The sequence below is a fragment of the Loxodonta africana genome, chromosome 2 (genome assembly GCF_030014295.1).
Source record: "Loxodonta africana isolate mLoxAfr1 chromosome 2, mLoxAfr1.hap2, whole genome shotgun sequence".
NCBI lineage: Eukaryota > Metazoa > Chordata > Mammalia > Proboscidea > Elephantidae > Loxodonta > Loxodonta africana.
Window position 1 is genome coordinate 75,515,489 of NC_087343.1, and position 23,181 is coordinate 75,538,669.

At 39.6% G+C, this 23,181-nt stretch overlaps 1 pseudogene; it reads right to left on the reverse strand.

Annotated features, from left to right (window-relative positions):
* Window positions 1–6,713: 6,713 nt before the first annotated feature.
* LOC100663875 (vacuolar protein sorting-associated protein 29-like) lies at window positions 6,714–17,742 on the reverse strand (annotated as a pseudogene).
* Between the last annotated feature and the right edge of the window lie 5,439 nt (window positions 17,743–23,181).

The following is a 23,181-nucleotide window of genomic DNA, read 5'->3' on the forward strand; positions in this document are numbered from 1 at the left end:
ACTAGATTCATGACATTCCTGTTAAACGCCTATGGGGGGCATTCTTTGCACTGGGACTCCCCGTTGGACTAGCTGGGGCCTTCTCAAATCTACTCCAGCCTGGGAGTCTCCTACTTCCTTTCTTAGCTCTCTCCTTTCACAGGTGTCAGACCTACATCATGTTTTGAAGGTAATTTCCACCCACTCTTCCACTTCTCCCCTTCACAAACATTTCCCAATAAATCTCTTGCATATCTAATTCTATTTTTGTGCCTGCTTCTTGTAGGATTCCAACTGATACTGTTGGTATGTAGAGTGGGGCTTGGAGACTAGCTCACTCACCACACAGCTACTAGCCCTGCATAGCAATCTGAAGGCTCTCCCCACCTACCCCTGCTCCTGCTCCTGCTCCTGCTCCAGCTCTCCTGTACCCACCATAAAGGTGTCCCTTCTGCACATTTTATTCCAATTAGCTTCTGCTTCTCAGAGGACCCAAAGAGGCACAGAATGGCTCAGAAGTGATAAATATAAACTTCCTCCACTAATAAATAAATAAAACCTTCCACTGCAGTGTGGAAAAGTGAATGGGAAAAGCTTTCGGATATCAGCTTTCTGGACATTTTCAGAAATTCAAGGGAACATGAATAAGCATCATGGAGAAAATCTTCAGTCCAAAGCGATTTTTGAGCGTCTCCATAATTTAAAGTTCTATTAACTTGTGTGAAAGCTCTTACACTTGTCAGATTGAATTCATGTTCTCTGCCGTGATTTGAAAGTTTCTCTCCTAAGTGGCAGAGGACGATAATTGAACTCATGGTTCTGAATTTTGATTGGACAAGAAGTGGTTCAAATCAGGTGTCTCTCCAGTCTCTCTGGGATCACCAAGGGCAGCACTCCCCTTGCCTTACAGAGGATGTCCTGAAGAGGCATTGACGCGATGCACTTTATGGCTTGCCTTGATAGGCTGCAAACCATCTCCATACCCATCTCCTTGTTTCCAATTGTGCACGTCTCAGGGAAGGGAAAGAGAGGCTTTGCTAGGAGAAGTATTCCTTCTTCTCCATAAAGGGAAACAGATATAAACAAGAAGGAAGTAATTAACTGCTTGTTGGCTACTTGACACGGCCTTTTTTTCATCTGTCACAACTAGCCAGTGCTTCAGTAGACCCAGAGAAGCATAGCACTCTTTGAAGGGAAACATTCATTCATCCATTGAGAGAGTCATCTGGAGCTCCAGATTTCCCCTGTCGCTGTATTTAAGCCCAAGAAAAACTGCATTTTCCTTGTCTCTGCTTTTTCCTAAGGGAGCTGGGAGGCTGAAGCAATAGCTGTGGCTTTGACGTGGTCAACTGTTGTGTACCATAATAGCAAATATTTATAGTTTACAGAGCATTTTACATACATTTTTTTCCACATAGTCTTCATTTTGCCTGAAATTCTCCCAGTAAAAGTCATCTTTTGGGTGAAGGCATCCTATTAAAATGTCCCCCAGAATGGTAGGCATTTTGTGAAAATTGGTTCCATGAAATTGAATTGATTGTAATTTAGTTGCTTATTTATCTGTCTTCACTGGTCTGTGAACTGCTTGAAGGCAAAGACTGTGTCTTTTGTCTCTGTATGTCCAGAGCCCAGTACAAGGCTGTATGTGGTAGGAAATCAATAACTATTTGTTGAATGAATGAATGAGTGCAGCATCCAGAGCCATAATACACCAGCCAGAATGAATTTATTGAATTATCTAGAAAACAACTGTCTTGGTCATCTAGTGCTGCTACAACAAAAATACTAGAAATGGGTGGCTTTAATGGACATAAATTTACTTTCTCACAGTTTAGGAGACTAGAAGTCTGAATTTGGGACACGAGCTCCAAGGAAAGACTCTCTCTGTTCCCCACTGGGGGGAAATCCTTATCTCGGCTTCTCTATCGTTCTTCTCAGCATTCCTTGGAGATCTCCATTCGATATCTATGTTTCCCCCATTCATGCTTGCTTGCTTGCTTCTGTGCCTAATCTGCTCTTTTATATCTCAAAAGTGATTGGTTTAAAACACATCCTGCACTGATATGGCCTTATTAATATAACAAAGAAAACCATATTGCCAAATGGGATTGCATCCACAGGTGTAGGGGTTAGGGTTCACAACACATATTTTAGGGGGTTACACTTCAATCCATAACAGCAACACAGGAAAGTGAGAGGTGAGACCTTAAAGAATGAGACCCAAGACCATTTTATTAGTGGGAAGTAAGAGGGGTAGTAATGATTGGACCTATAGGAGGATTAATGCTCAGGGAAATCAGAGCCCATGCAGTGAGACCCAGAGGAATGTTCTAAGAGTACCAGGCCATGAAGGCTGGCATGGAAGATGGCAGGGGAAAAAGAAAGGTTGTTGCAAGACCTCACCCTAATTTCTGCTCTGCCTCTGCTTCCACCTTTGGGTCAGGTGAGCTGGGCATTAGTATTGCTGGAAGAGCAGGAAGCTTTCCATGATTCTCACTCTTGCCCTTGACTCTGGCAAGCTTAGTTGCACACAACCTTAGCAAGCACAGCTTCCCTCAGCTGCTATTCCCCTTGCTCTATGTCCCTGCCCCTACCTTTTATGTGACATGGGCTCATTCCAATAAACTGTTATTCCTTGAAGGTGACAATAATGACTTTTGGGGCTTTTTCTATAAAAACAAGTGACCAATGCTCATACTTGGAGACTTCGTGAAATGCCTCACTGGTCTTGTCAGTGCATAATAATGCAAACCCACAACGGTTCGTTGTATATTGGAGGCGTTCATGTGGGTCACCTGCACCTTGGAATGGAAACCTCTTATTCCTTCTGAACAAGACAGCAGCCTTGGTTGGGGGCAGAAGAAAAAAGTGCCAGTGTAGGGTATCAGTGAATTCCGCTGCAAAAATTACCAGAGCCTTCTAATTTCTGTGCCTCCCCCAGTTTCAGGTCCTATAGCAGTATTCTGCATATGATAAATACTCAACCATGTTTATAGAATTAATTAAAGATTCAGATGAACTGTGAGGCAAAGCAGAGTTCAAAAAGCCTGCAAATATTTGCTGTTTGAAATTTTATTATAAGCAAAAAGGAGGTTGAATGAGTGGATGAATAAATAATAAAGGCCCCAAACAGGATGAGCCCAGTCATTAGAGCTCTCACAACTCCTGCACCCTTCAAGTGTGACCTATAATGATTGTGATTACCTGTACAAGCATTTTGGTACTTGTAGAAGGAGTTGGTGTCAGCCTAGGTGGTGTTAATTTGGAATAACAAGGAGAATAACTGTTACATTGATCTCAACTATGTGAAACGAACAAAGAAAAAATAATGCATTGACAAGGTGTGAGACATTGATGGAGAAAAATATAAGACTTCATTGAAATAAATTGCAGAAGATGTTTAAATATTAAAGATGGTTTAGATTTAAGTCTTTAATTTCTGAATAAATGGGGAGATACGCCAAGCACATTGATGGGAAAACTCAGTAACGTTAATAAATAATTCTCCCACAATTAATTTGTAATTTCAATAAAATTCTGATTCTTTATGTATAAAAGCAAACATCCAAGAAAGAATAATCTTGAAGATGAACAAGACTGGGTCAACATGAGGTTTCTATCAGACCATGTTGTGCAGTAATGAAGTTGTTTGCCAATTCACGGCCGCTGTCTCCTGGGATTCAGACTAAGTGTTCTTTGAGGATGAAGCATTATGGGATTTGGTAGTCAAGAGTAAGGCTATCAGAGCATATTGGTTATTTTGTGTGATCTTGGGTTATAGCTGAAGAGAACAATTCCATCCCAAGGTTGCCACGGCTGAAAGCAGATAGAGAAAAGTAGGATCAGTAAATTGGAATTTCCCAGGTCCAGAATAAAACAGTAATCATACATTTTACTGAACTACGTAAATAAAATTCTCTGTTTTACAGCCTTTCTGTGAATAAGGTAAGTGTTTTGCTTTGGAAAGATGGATAACTTCATAATTGTAAGAGGGCTATCAAAGATATTGGAGAACCCTTCATATTCCTTAGAGCCACTTTCTGCTAGACTTGACTCCCCAATCAGATGAAGAAGAATGGAGAGGGACAGTTTCCATATAGCTTTTATTTGTCAGAAGTGGGCATGGTCATTGTTATGGATTGAGCTGTGTCCCTCAAAGATATGTGTTGTAAGTCCTAACCTCTATGCCTGTGGTTATAATCCCATTTGGGCATTGGTTGTCTTTGTTAGGTTAACGAGGCAGGTTAGTGTAGGGTGTATCTTGAGTCAATTTTTTTTGAAATACAGAAGAGATTAAATGCAAGCTAGCAAGCAGAGACAGGGGAAAAGAGATGCCAAACCACATGAAGCAGGAGTTCAGAAGAGACAAGGACCTTCTTCCAGAGTTGACACAAAGAGAGAAAGCTTTCCCCTAGAGCCAGCACTCTGAATTCAGACTTCTAGACTCCTGAACTGTGAGAAAACAAATTTTTGTTTGTTAAAACCACCTACTTGTGGTATTTCCATTTGTTATGCCCCCTCAAAATGTATGCCAAATTGGCTAGGCCATGATACCCAGTATTTTTTGGTTGCCCACCATTTTGTGATCTGATGTGATTATCCTATGTGCCATAAATCCTAACCTCTATGAATTAGAGACCAACATCTGGGCAGACACTGGGGGTGCCCATTGTCTTTTTCCCAGGAGCACTTTGGAACACAGCAGGATGCACAACACTTCTGCTGACAGAGCACCACATGACCTTCATTTAAAAGGTCATGTGTCCCAATTAATATTTCTAACATAATCACGTTTCTTTTTATCTTGCTGCAATACGAGAGCTCATAAAACCATTTTTTCCACTTCCTACTAATTCTGAAGTATAATGGTATATATGTGTCTCTGGGTGGTGCAAATGGTTAAAGGCTCTACTAGTAACCGAAAGGTTGGTAGTTCAAATCTCCCCTTAATTATCTCAAAAGAAAGGCCTGGTGATCTGCTTCTGAAAGGTCACAGCCTTGAAAACTCTATGCAGCACAGTTCTGCTCTGCACATATGGGATTATCATGAGTCAGAATCAATTTGACAGCAACTGGTTTGGTTTGGGATTTTCTTTTTTAATGGTACATATTGTTCAAATTAATTATGAGTTCAAATTTAGAAGTTTCAATTTTCTTATTGATGCTTGATTCCTGTGTGTGGTGCAGTGTTATTATTTAATATGGCCCTCCTAGCCATAGTTTTTGTGACTCCCACACAATGATTGGGTGGGACTATGCATTTATGGTGATTGCGGCCCACCAAGGGGATTGGACAGCCTTCTAATATGCAAATAAGGTGCATGGAGTCCTAACAAGGGGATTGGTCAGTTTTGTCATTCTGCTAGGCTTAAAAAAGAGCCAATCCCAGAGTGAGGTGGAAGGGGAGGGGCACTGACTACCACCAAGAAGAAGAGATGGGAGTGGAGCATGTCCTTTGGACCTGGGATCCCTGTGCTAAGACCCTCCTAGAGCCAGGAGATAACAGAGCGAGAGCTATAACACTGAAGATGGTGAGGCAGCAAGAAACAGTTGCAGAGAAACGGCAGCAGCAAAGGCAGCAGATCCAGGAGACCCAGCAGAAGGCCAGTAGGAGATAGTGCAGTGGGCTTCCCAGCCCACAGATCAAGAAAGCTGAGCGCCTTAGGGCGGGGGTTTGCTGGTGGAGTGGGGTGCCTCCGGGCCCTTATCAGCAGAGTTAAAAGAGCTTTGTTAAAAGAGCCCCAGCAGGGCAGGTGCCAAGGGGCTAGAGAAAGGCATGCCTGCAGGCTGGCTGAGAAGAGGCTGTCCTGGCGGAAGAACTAGATCCTTAGCTTTCCTGAACTTGAATTGTAGCCTGTTACTTCAGTAATAAACCCATAATCATGAGTATTGGGTGTAAGTGCTGTGTGGCCATTGCAACAAATATCAAACCCAGGTGAGAACTAGAGAGTGCCACGGGAGGGACAGTTGGAGTCAGAATTGGTAAACAGGCTGGAGGGTGGAGGCATGTCCATCCTCTGCCTCATAGGAATCAGCCACCCTTGGGCTGTTGATCCTGTTTCTCCTTCCCCCTTATGAAGTTAGAGGTCAGATGGTGCTGTCACGCCATTTTTACAGTGTGCAATTCCAGATAGTGGTCTCCAGTCAGCATCATTGAAGCCCCCCAACAATCTAAAAGACAAATGGAAATCATTACATAACTTCAAAGGAACATCAAAGAATACACCAACACAGAAAATCTAACACCTCCGATAGAATCTCATACCATTAGACAAGAACGGTACAAGCCAAAATACAGACAATATAAGGCTTTGAGGTTTTGTTTAACATTATTTTTGATACTTCGATTTTTGCACTCACGAATGCTTTTATCAAACTTCTATCATGGTCAGCTTTAGTGATAGCCTCTAGGTTTTGTTTTTTTTTTAATGGAAGATTAAAGTTTATTTCTGAAAAGAGAAAAGTGTATACAGGAAAATATAGCGTCTTTCTCCTCATGCACTACTTCTGTAATAAACTTCCAAGTATAAAGTTTGAAGATATTTACCAGGATAAGCTTTTTTAAGAGCTGATCATTCACTATGTGGTAGACATTTTTTCATGGAAAACATATACTGTGAACTAAATATATTCTTAAAGCTTACAAGAAGTTTATAGAAATTATGTATTAACAGAGAAAGCATTATATTTTACTGTAAAAAAAATTGATACAATTTTGTGTCTTTAAATGTTCAATTACTTGATTTAAACAGGAGAATGGAAACAAAACAAAACAGAAAAATCATCAAGACAGGCCTGGCTTTAAGATTTTTTGTATTCAGTTTGTTCTACTTTCACAACACCTCCAATTAGCTGGTACACGTAAGTGACAACTGTAGAAGCCTGGATGTCCATCAACATGAATGAAGGAATAATGTTTGTTTCCAAGGCATTAGATGCTCCAGTGGCAGAGCCTGGGTTAATGTAAATTTATTTTCATACCCAAATGCTTCAAGTTTGTGTGTGTATTCTGAAATAAGAACATTCACATCAAACTCCTCTGCAACAGGGCTAAGCTGGCCATATCTCCCCAGCAAATAACTTGATGTCCATGGATCAAACCAATTTTGAACTGTCCAATAGTCGCAACTTTCTGTTCTGAATAATTCAGATTTCCATCAAAGTCTTCTCTCACAATAGGAACATCACGAGCTAGAGCCTTGAGAGAGTCCTGTCTTTGGTGCAAAGGTTCCCGGTGCAGAGAATGTGCTGAATCTTTCCTGGCATCAGCAGTTTTTTGAATTTAGCTGGCAAACTGTTGCAGCAGTGCAGGATGTGCAGATCTCCCAATACCAACACCAATCTGTGCCCAGCCACCCTGTTACTGGGCTTCACTGAGGTACAACAACCACCACCATCCTGATATCCTCTAGCTTTTTAAGGTCTTTGAATAAATATAGAATTTTAAGGCCTCAATCCTGTACCACTTAAACTTTAAAAAAGAAATCAATAAGGAATGTAAATGGATTAAATGCCCCAGTCAAGAGACAATGGCAAATGGATTTAAAAAATGACCCATCAAAATGTTGCCTCCAAGAGACACACCTTAAATACAGAGACATAAATAGGTTAAAGATCAAAGAATAGAAAAAAATATATCAAGCAAAAAGTAACCTAAAGAGAGCAGGAGTGACAATAATAACCTCTGATAAAATAGACTTTAAGTCAAAATCCATTATAAGAGAAAAAGAGGGGTATTATATAATGATTACAGGCTCAATCCACCAAGAGGACATTGTTGTTGTTGGTGTTGTTGAGTTAGTTTCAACTCATAGTGACCCTATGTACAACAAAACGAAACACTGCCTAGTCCTGCATCATCCTCACAATCGCTGTTATGTTTGAGCCCATTGTTAGAGCCACCGTGTCAATTCACGTCCTAGAAGGTCTTCTTTTTTGCTCATCCTCTACTTTACCAAGCATGATATTCTCCTCCCAGGACTGATCCTTCTTGATGATATGTCCAAAGTACGTGATACAAAGCCTTACCATCCTCGCTTCTAAGGAGCATTCTGGTTGTACTTCTTCCAAGACAGATTTGTTTGTTCTTCTGGCAGTCCTTGGTATGTTCGATATTCTTTGCTAACACCATAATTCAAAGGCATCCGTTTTTCTTCAGTCTTCTTTATTCATTGTCCAGTTTTTGCATGCATATGAGTCAATTGAAAATGCCATGCCTTGGGTCAGGATCACATTAATCCTCAGAGTGACATCTTTGCTTCTTAACACTTTAAAGAGGACGTAACCATAATAAATATTTATGCACCCAATGACGGAGCTCCAAAATACATACAACAAACTCAAAAGGGTTGAAAAGAGAAATAGTTCTACAATATTAGAGGGAGACTTTAACACACCATTTTTGCTAATAGACAGAACAACTAGAAAGAAATGCAACAGAGATACAGAAGATCTAAATAACACAATCAACCAACTCGAATTCATAGTCATATACAGAACATACCACCCAACAGCAACACAGTACACAATCTCCTCCAACACACATGGGTCATTCTCCGGAATAGACCATATTGTAAGCCACAAAGCAAGCCTCAATAAATTAAAAAACATTGAAATAATACAATGCACCTTCTCTGATCATGACACTATAAAACTAGAAATCAGTAACAGAAAGAACAAGGAAAAAATTAAATACACGAAACTGAATAATATCTTACTTAAAAACTATTGAGTAATGGAAAAAATTAAAAATGAATTTGAAAAATTCTTAGAATCAAATGAGAATGAACACACAACATACTAAAACCTTTGGGACACAGCAAAAGCAGTGCTCAGGGGAGGACTTACAGCAATAAATGAACACATCAAAAAAGAAGACAAGGCCAAAAATCAATAGTTTAACCCTTCAACTAGAAAAAACGGAAAAGGAGCAGCAAAAGAAGTCCACAGATACCAGAAAAAAAGGAAATGATAAAGATCAGAGCAGAAATAAATGAAATAGAAAACAGAAAAACAATACAAAGAATCAACAGGACTAGAAGTTGGGTCTTTGAAAGGATCAATAAAATTGACAAACCACTAGCAAAACTAACAAAGCAAGGAAATGAGAAGATGCAAATAATCAAAATAAGAAATTAGATGGGTGACACAAAACAGAACCAAGTGAGATAAAAAGGATCATAACAGAGTATTACAAAAAAATTGTATATTAATAGATTTGAAAACCTAGAAGGTATGGACGAATTTCTAGAAACACACTACCTACCTAAACTAGCATAAATAGAGCTAGAAAATTTGAACAGACTCATAACAAAAGAAATTTAAGATGTCATTAAAAAAATTTTTTTTAAAACTCCCAACAAAAAAAAGCCCCAGCCCAGATGGCTTCACTGGAGAATTCTACCAAACATTGGGAGAATTGACACCGATTCTCCTCACACTATTCCAGAACATGGAGAAAAAAGGAATATTCCCTAATTCATTCTATGAAGCCAATATAACTCTGATACCAAAGCCAAGCAAAGATGCCGCTGAAAAAGAAAATTACAGGTCAGTGTCTCTCGTAAATGTAGATGCAAAAATTCTCAACAAAATTCTAACCAATAGAATTCAACAGCATATCAAAAAAATAAAACGTCATGGTCAAGTCTGATTCATATCAAGGATGCAAGGATGGTTCAACATTAGGAACTCATTCAATGTAATTCACCACATAAATAAAACAAGGGAAAGGAATCACATGATTATCTCAGATGACACAGTAAAAGCATTCAATAAAATCCAGTACCTTTTATTGATAAAAACTCTTAGCAAAGTAGGAATAGAAGGCAAATTCCTCACATAATTAAGGGCATATAGGCAAAACCAATAGCCAACATTACTCTCAATGGAGAAAAATAGCGAGCATTACCCTTGAGAATGCGAATGAGACAAGGATGCCCTTTATCACCACTCTTACTCAATACTGTACTGGAATTCCTAGGTAGAGCAATAAGGCAAGAAAAGGAAAAAAAGGGTATCCAAATTGGAAAGGAAGAAATAAAATTATCCTTATTTGCAGATGACATGATCCCATACATGGAAAATCCTAGAAACTCCACAAGAAAGTTACTGGAACTTATAGAAAGATTCGGCAAAGTGTCAGGGTACAAAATCAACACACAAAAATCAGTTGGTTCCTCTACACTAAAAGGAGGACTCTGAAAAGGAAATCAAAAAAAACAATAATGTTTACGATAGGCCCCCAAAGGATAAAATACCTAGGAATAAACCTAACCAGGGATGTAAAAGACTTATACAGGAAAACTGTAACACACTACTGCAAGAAACTAAAAGAGATCTACATAAATGGAAAAACATTTCATGCTTATGGACTAGAAGACTTAACATTGTAAAAATGTCAGTACTACCAAAAGCAACCTATAGATGTAATATAATCCCAATCCATATCCCAACAGCATTCTTTAGTGAAATGGAAAAACAAATATCCAATTTTATAGGGAAAGGAAGGAGGCCACAGGTAGCTAAAGCAATATTGAAGAAGAACAAGGTAGGAGGCCTCACACTTCCCGATTTTGAAAATTACTGCACAGCCATGGTAATTAAAACATCCTGGTACTGGTTCAATGACAGATACTTAAACCAATGGAATAGAATTGAGAACCCAGATGCAAATCCATTCATCTACAGGCAGCTGAGCTTTGACAAAGGGTCAAAAACCATTCAATGGGAAACAGTCTCTTTAACAACTGGTGCTGGCAAAACCGGATGTCCATATGTAGAAAAATGAATCAGGATCCACACTTCATACCATGTGCAAAAGCTAACTCAGAGTAGATCAAAGACCTAAATATTAAAGTTTAAGCTATAAAGTTCCTGGAAGATTGCATAGGGTCAAAACTAAAGGACCTAATCTTCCGTATAAATAACCTAACAAACAGAACGAAAAATTCACAAAGAACGTAAGATAAATTAGATAACCGGGACCTCCTAAACTTAAATACTTAAATTCATCAAAAGATTCTACCAAGAGAGTAAAAAGAGAACCTACAGACTGGGAAAAAATCTTTGGCAAGAACATATCTTAAAAAAAAAAAAATATATCTTATAAGGGTCTAATCTCTAAAATATATAGAAAACTTCAGCACTTCCACAATTAAAAGATAAACAATCCAGTCCGAAAAATGGGCAAAGCACATGACAGATACTTCACCAAAGAGGACATTCAGGCTGCCAACAAATACGTGAAAATGTGCTCGTGATCGTTACCCATTCATTGTTGTTAGGTGCCGTCATGTCAGTTCCGACTCATGGCAACCCCACGTACAACAGAATGAAAACATTGCTGGTCCTGCACCATCCTCATAATCGTTGCTACGCTTGAGCCTATCATTGCAGGTACTGTGTCAATGCACCTGGTTGAGGGTTCTCTTTCACTGACCCTCTACTTTACCAAGCATGATGTCTTTCTCCTGATAATATGTCCAAAGTATGTGAGACAAAGTCTGGCCATCCTCGCTTCTAAGGAGCATTCTGGCTGTATATCTTCCAAGACAGACTTGTTTGTTCTTCTCGCAGTCCATGGTACAGTCAGTATTCTTTGCTAACACCATAATTCAAAGGCATCAATTCTTTGGTCTTCCTTATTCATTGTCCAGGTTTCACATGCATACAAGGTGATTAAAAATACCGTGGCTTAGGTCAGTCACACCTTAATCCATTGTTGTTGTTGTTGTTGTTGTTGTTAGGTGCTGTCCAGTCGGCTCCGGCTCATAGCAACCCCACGGCCTAGTCCTGTGCAAGGCCCACAATAGCTGTCGTGCTTGAGCCCATTGTTCCAGTCACTGTGTCAATCCATCTCATTGAAGGTCTTCCTCTTTTTCACTGACGCTCTATTTTACCAAGCATGATGTCCTGCTCCAGGGACAGGTCCCTCCTGACAATGTGTCCAAAGTATGCAGGATGCAGTCTCGCCATCCATGATTCTGAGGAGCATTCTGGCTGTACCTCTTCCAAGACAGATTTGTTTGTCCTTTTGGCAGTCCATGGTATATTCAATATTCTTCACCGACACCACAATTCAAAGGCGTCAGTTCTTCTTTGATCTTCCTTATTCATTGTCCAGATTTCAGATGCATATGGTGCAATGGAAAATACCATGGCTTAGGTCAGGCACACCTTAGTCTTCATGGTGACATCTTTGCTTTTCAACACTTTAGACAGGTCTTTTGCAGCAGATTTGCCCAATGCAAAAATGTGTCTTTTCATTGCTTGACTGCTGTTTCCATAGGCATTGATTGTGGATCCAAGTAAAATGAAATCCTTGACAACATCAACCTTTGCCCCATTTATCGTGATATTGCTTATTGGTCCAGTTGTGAGGATTTTTGTTTTCTTTATGTTGAGGTGTAATACATACTGAAGGCTATGGTCTTTGATCATCATCAGTAAGTGCTTCAAGTCCTCTCCACTTTCAGCAAGCAAGGTTGTGTCATCTGCATAACACAGGTTGTTAATAAGTCTTCCTCACATCCTGACTCCCTGTTCTTCACATAGTCCACCTTCTTGGATTATTTGCTCAGTACATAGATTGAATAAGTATGGTGAAAGGATACAACCCTGATGCACACCTTTCCTGACTTTAAACCACACAGTATCTCCTTGTTCTATCTGAACAACTGCCTCTTGATCTATGTACAGGTTCCTCATGAGCACAATTAAGTGTCCTGGAATTCCCATTCTTTGCCATGTAATCCACAATTTATTATGATTCACACAGCCGAATGCCTTTGTGTAGTCAATAAAACACAGGTAAACATCTTTCTGGTATTCTCTGCTTTCAGCCAGGATCCATCTGACATCAGCAACAGTATCTCTGGTTCTACACCCTCTTCTGAATCCGGCCTGAATTTCTGGCAGTTCCCTGTTGATATACTGCTGCAGCCGCTTTTGAATGCTCTTCAGCAAGATTTCACTTGCATGTGATATTAATGATACCGTTCGATAATTTCCACATTCAGTTGGATCACCTTTCTTGGGAATGGGCATAAATATGGATCCATCCCAGTTGATTGGCCAGGTAGCTGTCTTCCAAATTTCTAGGCACAGACTAGTGAGTACTTCCAGTGCTGCAACCATTTGTTGAAATATCTCAGTTGATATTCCATCAATTCCTGGAGCCTTGTTTTTTGCCAATGGCTTCAGTGCAGCTTGGGCTTCTTCCTTCAGTACCATCAGTTCCTGATGATATGCTACCTCTTGAAATGGTTGGATGTTGACCAGTTCTTTTTTTGGTATAATGATTCTGTGTATTCCCTCCATCTTCTTTTGATGCTTCTTGAGTTAATATTTTTCCCGTAGAATTCTTCACTACTGCAACTTGAGGCTTTAATTTTTTATTCAGTTTTTCAGCTAGAGAAATTCCAAGCGTGTTCTTCCCTTTTGGTTTTCCATCTCCAGCTCTTTGCACAGGTCATTATAATACTTTACTTTGTCTTCTTGAGCCAACCTTTGAAATCTTCTGTTCAGTTCTTTTACTTCATCATTTCTTCCTTTTGCTTTAGCTACTCAGCGTTCAAGAGTGAGCTTCAGTCTCTCCTGACATCCACTTTGGCCTTTTCTTTCTTTCCTTTTTAATGACCTCTTGCTTTCTTCATGTATGATGTCCTTGACGTGATTCCACAACTTATGTGGTCTTCGGTCATTAGCGTTCAACACTTCAAATCTATTCTCGAGATGGTGTCTATGTTCAAGTGGAATATACTCAACTTGCATTTGAGCAATTGATGGTCTGTTCCACTGTCAGCCCCTGGCCTTGTTCTGACTGATGATATTGAGCTTTTCCATCTTCTCTTCCACAGATTTAGTCGATTTGATTAAATTTAGTCGATTCGATTTGTGTATTGCATCTGGCAGGGTCCATGTGTATAAACCATTGCCGGGTATAGTCACCATTTAAGTTGGTGAAAAAAGATATTTACAATGAAGAATCATTGGTCTTGCAAAATTCTATCATGTGAGCTCCAGCATCATTTCTATCACCAAGACCGTATTTTCCGAATACTGATACTTATTCTTTGTTTCCAACTTTCGCATTCCAATAGCCAATAATTATCAATGCATCCTGATTGCATGTTTAACCAATTTCAGACTGCAGAAGGTGGCCAAAAAAAAAAAAAAAAAAAAACTTCAATTTCTTCATTTGGCTTAGTGGTTGGAACATAAGTTTGAATAATAGTTCTATTAATTGGTCAGGATAGATCTTGAAATGTTCTTTTCGATGATTGCTTTTCATAAGGTTTTCATTGGCTAATTCTTTTCAGAAGTAGACTGCTGGGTCCTTCTTCCTAGTCTATCTTAGTCTGAAAGCTCAGCTGAAACTTGTCCACCATGGGTGACCCTACTGGTATCTGAATACTGGTGGCATAGCTTCCAGCATCACAACAACACCCAAGCCCCCACAGTATGACAAACTGACAGACATGTAGGCATTAATCCATTAGAGATGCAAATCAAAACCACAGTGAGATACCATCTCACCCATGCAAAAAAGGCAATGACCAAAAAAGAAGAAAACAACAAATGCTGATGAGGTTGTGTGGGGATTGGAACTCTGATACATTGCTGGTGGGATTGTAAAATGGTACAACCATTATGGAAAACACTATTGTGCTTCCTCAAAGAGTTAGAAATAGAAATACCTTATGATCCCGCAATCCTACTTTTAGGTATCTATCCTAGGGATATAAGAGCCGTGACAAGAATAGACATAGGCACACTTATGTTCATTGCAGCATTATTCACAATAGCAAAAAGATGAAAACAACCCAAGTGTCCATCAACAGATGAATGGATAAACAAATTGTGGTATGTACATACAATGGAATAATACACAACTATAAAGAGGAATGAGGATTCCACAAAACACCTTATAACATGGATGAATCTGGAGGACATTATGCTGAATGAAATAAGTCAATCACAAAAAGACAAATATCGTATTGTCCTCTATAGATATATACACAGAAAGCAAAGTTCTTTGATGGTTACCAGGGATGGGAGGAGAGGGTGGGAGAATCACTTTCTAGATAGTAGAAACTTGTTAATTTTGGTGACAGGAAAGGCAATGCCAAATATAGGTAAAGTCAATACAACTTGACCAAGGTAAACAAAGACAATAAGAAATACATGAGAAAAATTGGACAATTTCAGTAAATACCATAACATACACAATTTTGTAAAAACAACCAAAAAACATGTGTGTGGTTATGTAGGTAGATATGGATGCATACATGTGTACAGGAAGGCATATGCAAGTAAATGTAAGTGCATGTACAAGTGTATCTGCAGACATACGTATATGCACATTTTTGTGTGCTACATATATACCCCACATATACAACAAACCACATAGGTGGTGCAGTTATGGATGCTTCCTAGACATATTCAAACAAATCGTAGGATTGGTTTACTGGGTTAAAAGGCTTGAGGCCATAGTCTCAAGGAACGACTTAGTCAATTGGCATAACATAGTTCACAAAGGTATTGTTTTACCTCCTAGTTTGATAAGTAGTGTCTAGGGTTTAAAAGCTTGTAAGCGGCCACCTAAGATACAGCTATTGGTCTCTACTAGTAGGGAGCAAAAGAACATGAAAGAAATCGAAGTTTTGAAGAAACTTGTCCACTGGACTAATAGCCCCCACAAAACACAGCCTCCTTTAACCTGAGACCAGGAGAATTAGATGGTACCCTGCTATCACTACTGACCATTCTGACCAGGAACACAATAGGTCCCAGATAGAATGGGAGAAAAATGTAGAACAAAACTTAAATTCCTAAAAAAGGCCAGACCTACTGAACCAATAGAGGCAAGAGGGACCCCTGAGACTATCACCCTAATATACCCTTAGAATTGAAGCTATTTCTGCAGACCAACTTTTAGCCAAATAATTGATGGGCTTATAAAATAAACAGTATCACCTGTGAGTAGTGTGCCCCCTTAAACAATGAACTATATGAGGCCAAAGGATCAAAGTTTACCCAAAAGCAAAGATGAAAAGGCAAGGAAGGGAAGGGAAGCTACATCAATGGAAAGAGAACAGACAGAATGGAAATAATGAGAATGCTGACACATTGTAAAAATTATAACCAGTGGCACAGAACAATGCATATAAAAATTGTTGAAACCAAAACCAAATCCATTGCTGTCTAGTCGATTCCGACTCATAATGACCCTATAGGACAGAGTAGAACTGCCCCACAGGTTTTCCAAGGAGGGGCTGTTGGATTTGAATTGCCAACCTTTTGGTTAGCAGCCAAGCTCTTAACCACTGTGCCACCAGGGCTCCAAAATTTGTTAAATGTGAACCTAATTTGCTGTGTAAACTTTCACTTAAAACAATAAAATATTTAAAAAAAAAAAAAAGGCAATCAGCCTGAGACCAGAAGAAATAGATGGTGCCCAGCTACTACCAACGACTGCCCTGACAGGAACACAACACAGAGTCCCTGATGGAGCAGGAGAAAAGTGAGATGCAGAACTCAAATTCCAGTAAAAAGACCAGATTTAATGGTCTAACTGGGACTGGAGGGACCCCAGAAGACATGGCCCCCCAGGCTCTGTGTTAGCCCAAAAATAAAAGCATTCCTGAAGCTAACTCTTCAGGCAAAGAATAGACTGGACTATAAGACAAGAAATTATACCCGTAAAGAGTGTGCTTCTTAGCTCAAGTAGATACATGAGATTAAATGGGCAGCTCCTGTCCGGAGGTGAGATGAGAAGGCAGAAGGGGACAGGAGCTGGTTGAACGGACACAGGAAACACGAGGCGAAAAGGAAGAGTGCATTGTTACATTACAGGGAGAGCAAGTAGGCTAACATAACAATGTGTGTATAAATTTTTGCTTGAGAAACTAATGTGAACTGTAAACTTTCACTTAAAGTACAATTAAAAAAAAAAATGCGGGGACATTATCTGTCCAGGTAAAATCAGGAGAATAGTAGAACTGCTGAATAGTTCTCAACAAATAAATTCTTATTTATTTATCTAAAAAAAAAATCAATAAGACTGTAATAAAATACAGCCAAATTAATATCAAGAATCATCATGAACTATCAAAACTTTACCTAAAAAAGTTCAGTGGAATTGTTTCTGTAGGTCACAACATGATCTGGGTTTCACAGTGTTTGAATAGTAGCCAACATAAGACTAATTTCCAAAATATGAAGATAACTCATATCCCCATTTTCTCATTTCATCATTCTGACACCAGCCAACCACGTGACACTTTCTCTTTCTGACTCTAACTACCCAGTTGGGTCTCCACAAGTTAGGACTCTGTCCTTCCAGCTCCTGCCAAATTGGCAAACGTCAGCCTCTCTGCTGATTCTCACTGCCCTATGGTGAGTTTGATAATTCGTTAGAATGAATCACAGAACTCATGGAAACTATTACCTATACTTACAAAACTAAAACTATTATGGCGTTGATTCCAACTCATTGTGACCCTATAGGACAGAGTAAAACTGCCCCGTAGGGTTTCCAAGGCTGTAAATCTTTATGGAAGCAGACTGCCACATATTTCTTCCACGAAGCGACTGGCGGGTTCCATCCTTCAACCTTTGGTTAGCAGCCGAATGCTTTAACCACTGTACCACCAGGGCTCCCCCCATACTTACAGTTACCCATTTATTATAACCAGAAAGGATACAGTGTAGAGACACATCGGGCAAGGTCTGGGAGAGTTCCTGGCATGGGGGCTCCATGGTCCCAGGGAGGTGCTGCTCCCTTTCATGAGCATGGATGTTCTCATTGATCCAGGCGGTCCCAAAAAGAGCACTCCAAGGTCCCAGGTCCCCTAATCTTCCAGACCTCAAAAATATGCATGACTTGGGCCTTAATGCATAGTTATGATCCATCCAATCAATGAATATGCATAACGACATTTGCCCCCCACCCCCCTTTCTGAAGTTAGTTTGCCAGGTGTGGAGCATGTGTAGCCCCTACTTGCTCAGCTATTTTGGAAAACAAAGGCATCTTGATTGCTTGGATTATGTTCTGAAACCAGAGTCCAAGGACAAAGCCAAATTTTTTGTCCCCCACACAGGAACAAATGTACAAAACACTTTACACAAATGGATTATTCTTTTCACTTGTAAAGTCTTGTTCATCATACATTTAGTCATACCCCATTGCCTTACAGGGAGCCCTGGTAGCACAGTAGTTAAGAGCTTGGCTGTTAACCAAAAGGTTGGGAGTTCGAATCCACCAGCCACACCTGGGAAACCCTATGGGGCAGTTCTACTCTGTCCTGTAGGTTGCTATGAGTCGGAATAAACTCGCCTGCAGTGGGTTTTTTTTAGTGCCTTAACAAGTAATTCCAAAGAAAGAAAGAGAGAGAGAATGGTACGATTTGCACAATCCTTATAAATGCACATTTGTAAATTAACTGGAAAATATTCAGAGTAATACTTACAATATAATTAGCAGATCTTATTTTTGAGCAGAGGGAGATGGAGGAGTCAGTGACCAAAAACAAAGTTTGTCTTTTTATGTATTTCTGAATTGTTTACAGTTTTTAATAAGTTCGTATTGCAATTATAGAATTAAAAGAAAAAATAAAGCAAAAAAAAATTTAGTCAATGTAGCATCAGTGCTTAAAAGGTAAGGTATGACTGTAAACTGAGTTATTGAAAATGTTGAAGTGACGTCCCCTGCCTTTGGTGGGGTGGATGTAAAGTGTGCCACACGAGAAACAGTTGAGAATAAACTGGGGCCGTTTGGAAAAAGAGGATCCTGTGGCTCTGATACTTTAAGGGCTGTGAGAAAAACAGCAAGTGCTTCTGAATAATTGGCTGCTGAAACAACCATGCTTATTTTTCTTTTCCCAAATCAATAAGTGGAAAAAAAAAAAAAAAGTCTATGACTCAGTTGAATCAAATCCTCTTATCAAAACCTGAGTCATTCCCTCAATGGAGGAAATCAGAAGAATTAGAAATTAAAATGGCTTTCATTACAATAATACTGGCTTCAGTTGCTGGGTATGTTCAATACCCCAGAAGCTTTACCTGCACTGCTCTCAACCTTACAAGGATACTATAAAGTAGATGTGATTCCCCTCTGTACAGAGCAGAAAACCAGGCAAGTCTATGTGTCTCCAAAGCTGGTCCATCTTCTTTATACTGCCTCAGGTGAGAGAAAGAGGGAGGGAGGGCAGGGAGAGGCTTGAATAAGATTACTATTTCCAGAGTGATGGTAGATTCTTGTAGTAAAAGGCAATCAAAATGTGCACAAGCTTTATGATAATTAGAAAAAGAGTCATACTAGTAATTATAGGGATACAGTAACAACTGGGAACAATTTTGGGGGGCATTTAAAGAATAGACAGATAATTCTTCCTCTTCCGAACCCCTTTGCACTTATCATTTTGAACATATCATCTGGACCATGTTAGGGTTTAACGGATATTTTGAACCAGCAAATAAATTTGGACCTCTATCAAAATACCAAGGAGCCCTAGTGCTGCAGTGGTTTAAGCAATCAGCTATTAATGGAAGGGTCAGTGGTTCAAACCCGCCAGCCATTCCTCAGGAGAAAGATGTAGCAGTCTACTGCTGTAAAGATTTAGAGTGTTGGAAACCCTATGGGTCAGTTCTACTCTAACCTGTAGGGGTCCCTATGAGTCAGAATCAACTCACTGGCAATGGGTATGTCAAAATAGTATTGGCTTTTTGCCTCATAATAGAGGCATTTCTGTGTGCTGCAAATCTCCCCTAGTGGACAGTAAGCGTCTGAATATCAATAGCCTTGCATTTATGCAGGATTTTATGGTCAGATTTTGCATACATTATTTTACTCACAGCAATTCTATGAGGCTTGAAAGGCAAGTGCTATTATCCTCATTTTGAGGACTTTGGAACTCAGAGAGGTTAATTGATTTGCCCAAAGTCACAAAGCTAGCAAGTGGGAAAGCTTGAACTTGACTTAAGGATTTCTAACTTGACGTCAGTTTTCTTTCAAACGTAGATTTTTCTTAAGGGAAGTTTCCTCTTCTGATTCATCATTGCAGTTTAACATTATACCTTGCTCCTAATAAAGTTCCATAAATACCTGTTGGGTGATTTTTTTGAATAAATGACTGAAGGAAGGAGGAAATGAATGAAACTCTCCATAGAAATGGCCTAATGAGGTTTGCATTTGGGCCATTTGACTTTCAGAGCTGGAAAAAAGTATTCTAGAAAGTTCTTCCATCTACTCACATTTAAGTAAATGGCCTCCCAGAAGACTCCAAAGGAGATAGCTTTACCACACTTTCTAGTTAAAGAATGTTTGTTTTTGGTTCTTTCAGAGGCCATAAATCTCTCTAATCAGTGCCTAATGTTTTTGGGGACGACTCTGAGCAAGCATCCCATTAATTGAAAGAAGAATGTTGTCATCTGCCACAGAGATTTCTCATTATGTTCCATCAAATTCAAAACAGAGCCCTTATTGGAATTCTTTTATGAATGGGATAATTACACCACATCCTATGGTGTTTGGAAGCGGGGCTCACAATTAGCATCTCTGTCAGAAGCGGGAAGTGATCCATGCTAAACAGGAGCTAAGCCAGATGGGTCTTACTAAGACCCTCTCCCTACCCCCTTCAGCTCCATTAAATTAAGCTGTCCCTGTGTGTGTGAAAAATACATAAATCAATCTCTTACTTCTGTGCATATTAAAGAAATGCATCCGTTTCCATTAATTAAAAGTCAAGTGCTTCTGTTTACAATGATCAGGGCAGAACAGATAATTATTCCAAAGGGTTCCAGAGAAGCAGATCCTGGTGAGATGTCACAGGCCTTGGGCAGGCTGGGCAGCAAGTGGAGCTCAGACACAAACCAGCTTTGTCCTTGGGTGTCTGGGAGACAAAGGCCAGCAACTTAGCAAACCTAGGCCTCTACTTCCTCACTGTGAAGTGGAACCATTCAGGCTAACCCACAGACAATACTCCCCATGGGTGCATAGAACACAAGACCATGCTCCAATGAGCAGGAGTCACTAGGCCAGCTAATCATTTGTAGCAGCATAGATTTATCTTGGGGTCTCCAGTTTCCTCCTTATTGTGATAGTTGTTTCTGATTTCCCCTTTCACTTCACCTCCTGCCTATTCCCACATAAACATACACACATTTTTCAGGCATTCACTATTCTCTTGTTCCTGACTTGTGTATCAATCATTTACACCTTAGTAAAAAGTTCAGTCAATGTGACTCTCTCTCTCTCTTATTTTTTGTAAGCTTTGCTCCTCATTATGGGATAAGAGATTTGTGCCCAGTTAGGTAATTTTTCAGATTTTTTTTTATATATTAATATCTTTTTTCTGTCATAAAATACATGTTATAATAGACAAACTGAGGGGAAGTTTCACCTACAGAGAAAGCCTTCCCCTGGAGCTGACGCCCTGAATTTCGACTGTGAGAGAATAAACTTCTCTTTGTTAAAGCCATCCACTTGTGGTATATCTGTTATAGCAGCACTAGAGAACTAAGACACATTCAGGTCAAGAAATAAAGCATTGGGTATATAATTCCAAACTCCTGGGTTTCCCTCCCCAGTCCCGTTTCCCTCCTTGCTTAGCAGAGCTAACTACAGTGAAAACCGCGAGAGCCAGAACTCGATGGGACTGCCTTGTTTTTCCGGATTTCGCAAGTTTTCTGCATTTGACAGGGTTCAGTCTTACCACTTTTCTATTGCTCTCTATTATTAAAAATTTTTTCAGTTTTCCTCCTCTGACAGGTTTCGACCTTATTCAAGCTCCAGCTTTTGCATGTTTTACTCCAGTATCTTCAATTTGGTATTTATTGTTCTCATGCATTTCTTTATCTTTTTACTACAAATGCATGTATCTGTAAACAAAACATGCTACTGTTGCATACTTCCAAATTTCAAATGCATGGTACTCTAGTACAGCATGCTTTTTTGCTCAAATTGTGCTTTTGAAATTTAACCACATTAATACAAATAGAGGTAGGTCATTCACTTTAAGTATTGTGTAATATTCTGTTGATAAATAAATACACTGCAGTTTATTACTCATTCTCTTAGTAATGGTCATTTAGGTTGTTTACAAGTCTCTTGCTACTACAAATAATATCCCAATGAGCATGCATGCCATGCCTCCCAGGTGTACATGTGCAAGGGTTCTCCTGGGGAAAGAGTCAGGTCCAATCAGCTGTAACCACAGGGGTGGGCTCATAGAAAACAAACATGGCTACTATGGCCAACTCTGGTGGAAGTGAAGAGGCAGTGGTCAGAGAGGGATGGTTAGGCAGTGGTAACCCCAAAACTGTCTTCTGATATTCAGAATCTATAGCCCAGGCAGTAGATAAGTCAGGGACTGATTATAAGACTGTTCAAAATAATATTACATCAACCTTTGGCTCATGGCAGTTCACCAGGAAAAAGCCTTAAAACAGTCAAGTAAGTATCATGAAGTCTAAACATTGAGGCTCATAAGATTTAACCAGAAGAAAGACGATATGGCCAGGGCGGATTACCAGTAAGCAAGGTACGCAAGGGTTTACATTAAGCAAGGTATGTACAGGCTCACTTGCGTTTACTTACTAATCTGCAGTGCACAATTTCACATGAAATTGAAAAAGATTTCAGTGAAATTGTAATAAACTCAAGTAAACCCTTGCATACCTTGTTTATTGAGTTATCTGTCCCTGGATGTGGCCTCACCAGAAATTACTTACTCTCTTATTTTTGACATGATTCTGATAAGCTTGGTTTCATTACAGTAGCTTGGAGATGGATTCCAGTCCACAGTAGATTGGAGATGGCAATTTTAAAGTGGGGAGGTTGATAAGGTGAGACGCCAGGTGGAAAAGAATTGGGACCCCATCCCCACTCTGCCCTCCTATGTTTATTCTCTCAAGGCAGGTGACTCAGAAGAACACAGAGCCAGACATAAGAACTGAGGGGCTTTAATGTAGGGGCAAACAGCCCTTTATACACAACTTGAAATTGAGTCATCAGGAAAGCACTTTAAACTGTTTAGAGAAGGCTGCAAAATTTGAGATACATTTTAACAATATTTCCACTGAAATTCAGGTATTTAGAAATTTTAACATTGGGAAAAAATAATATCTGATGTATGCAGAGTTTATAAGTTAGTGAACACTTTCACAAAGTTCATCTTCACAACGAGCCAGTGAGCCCAG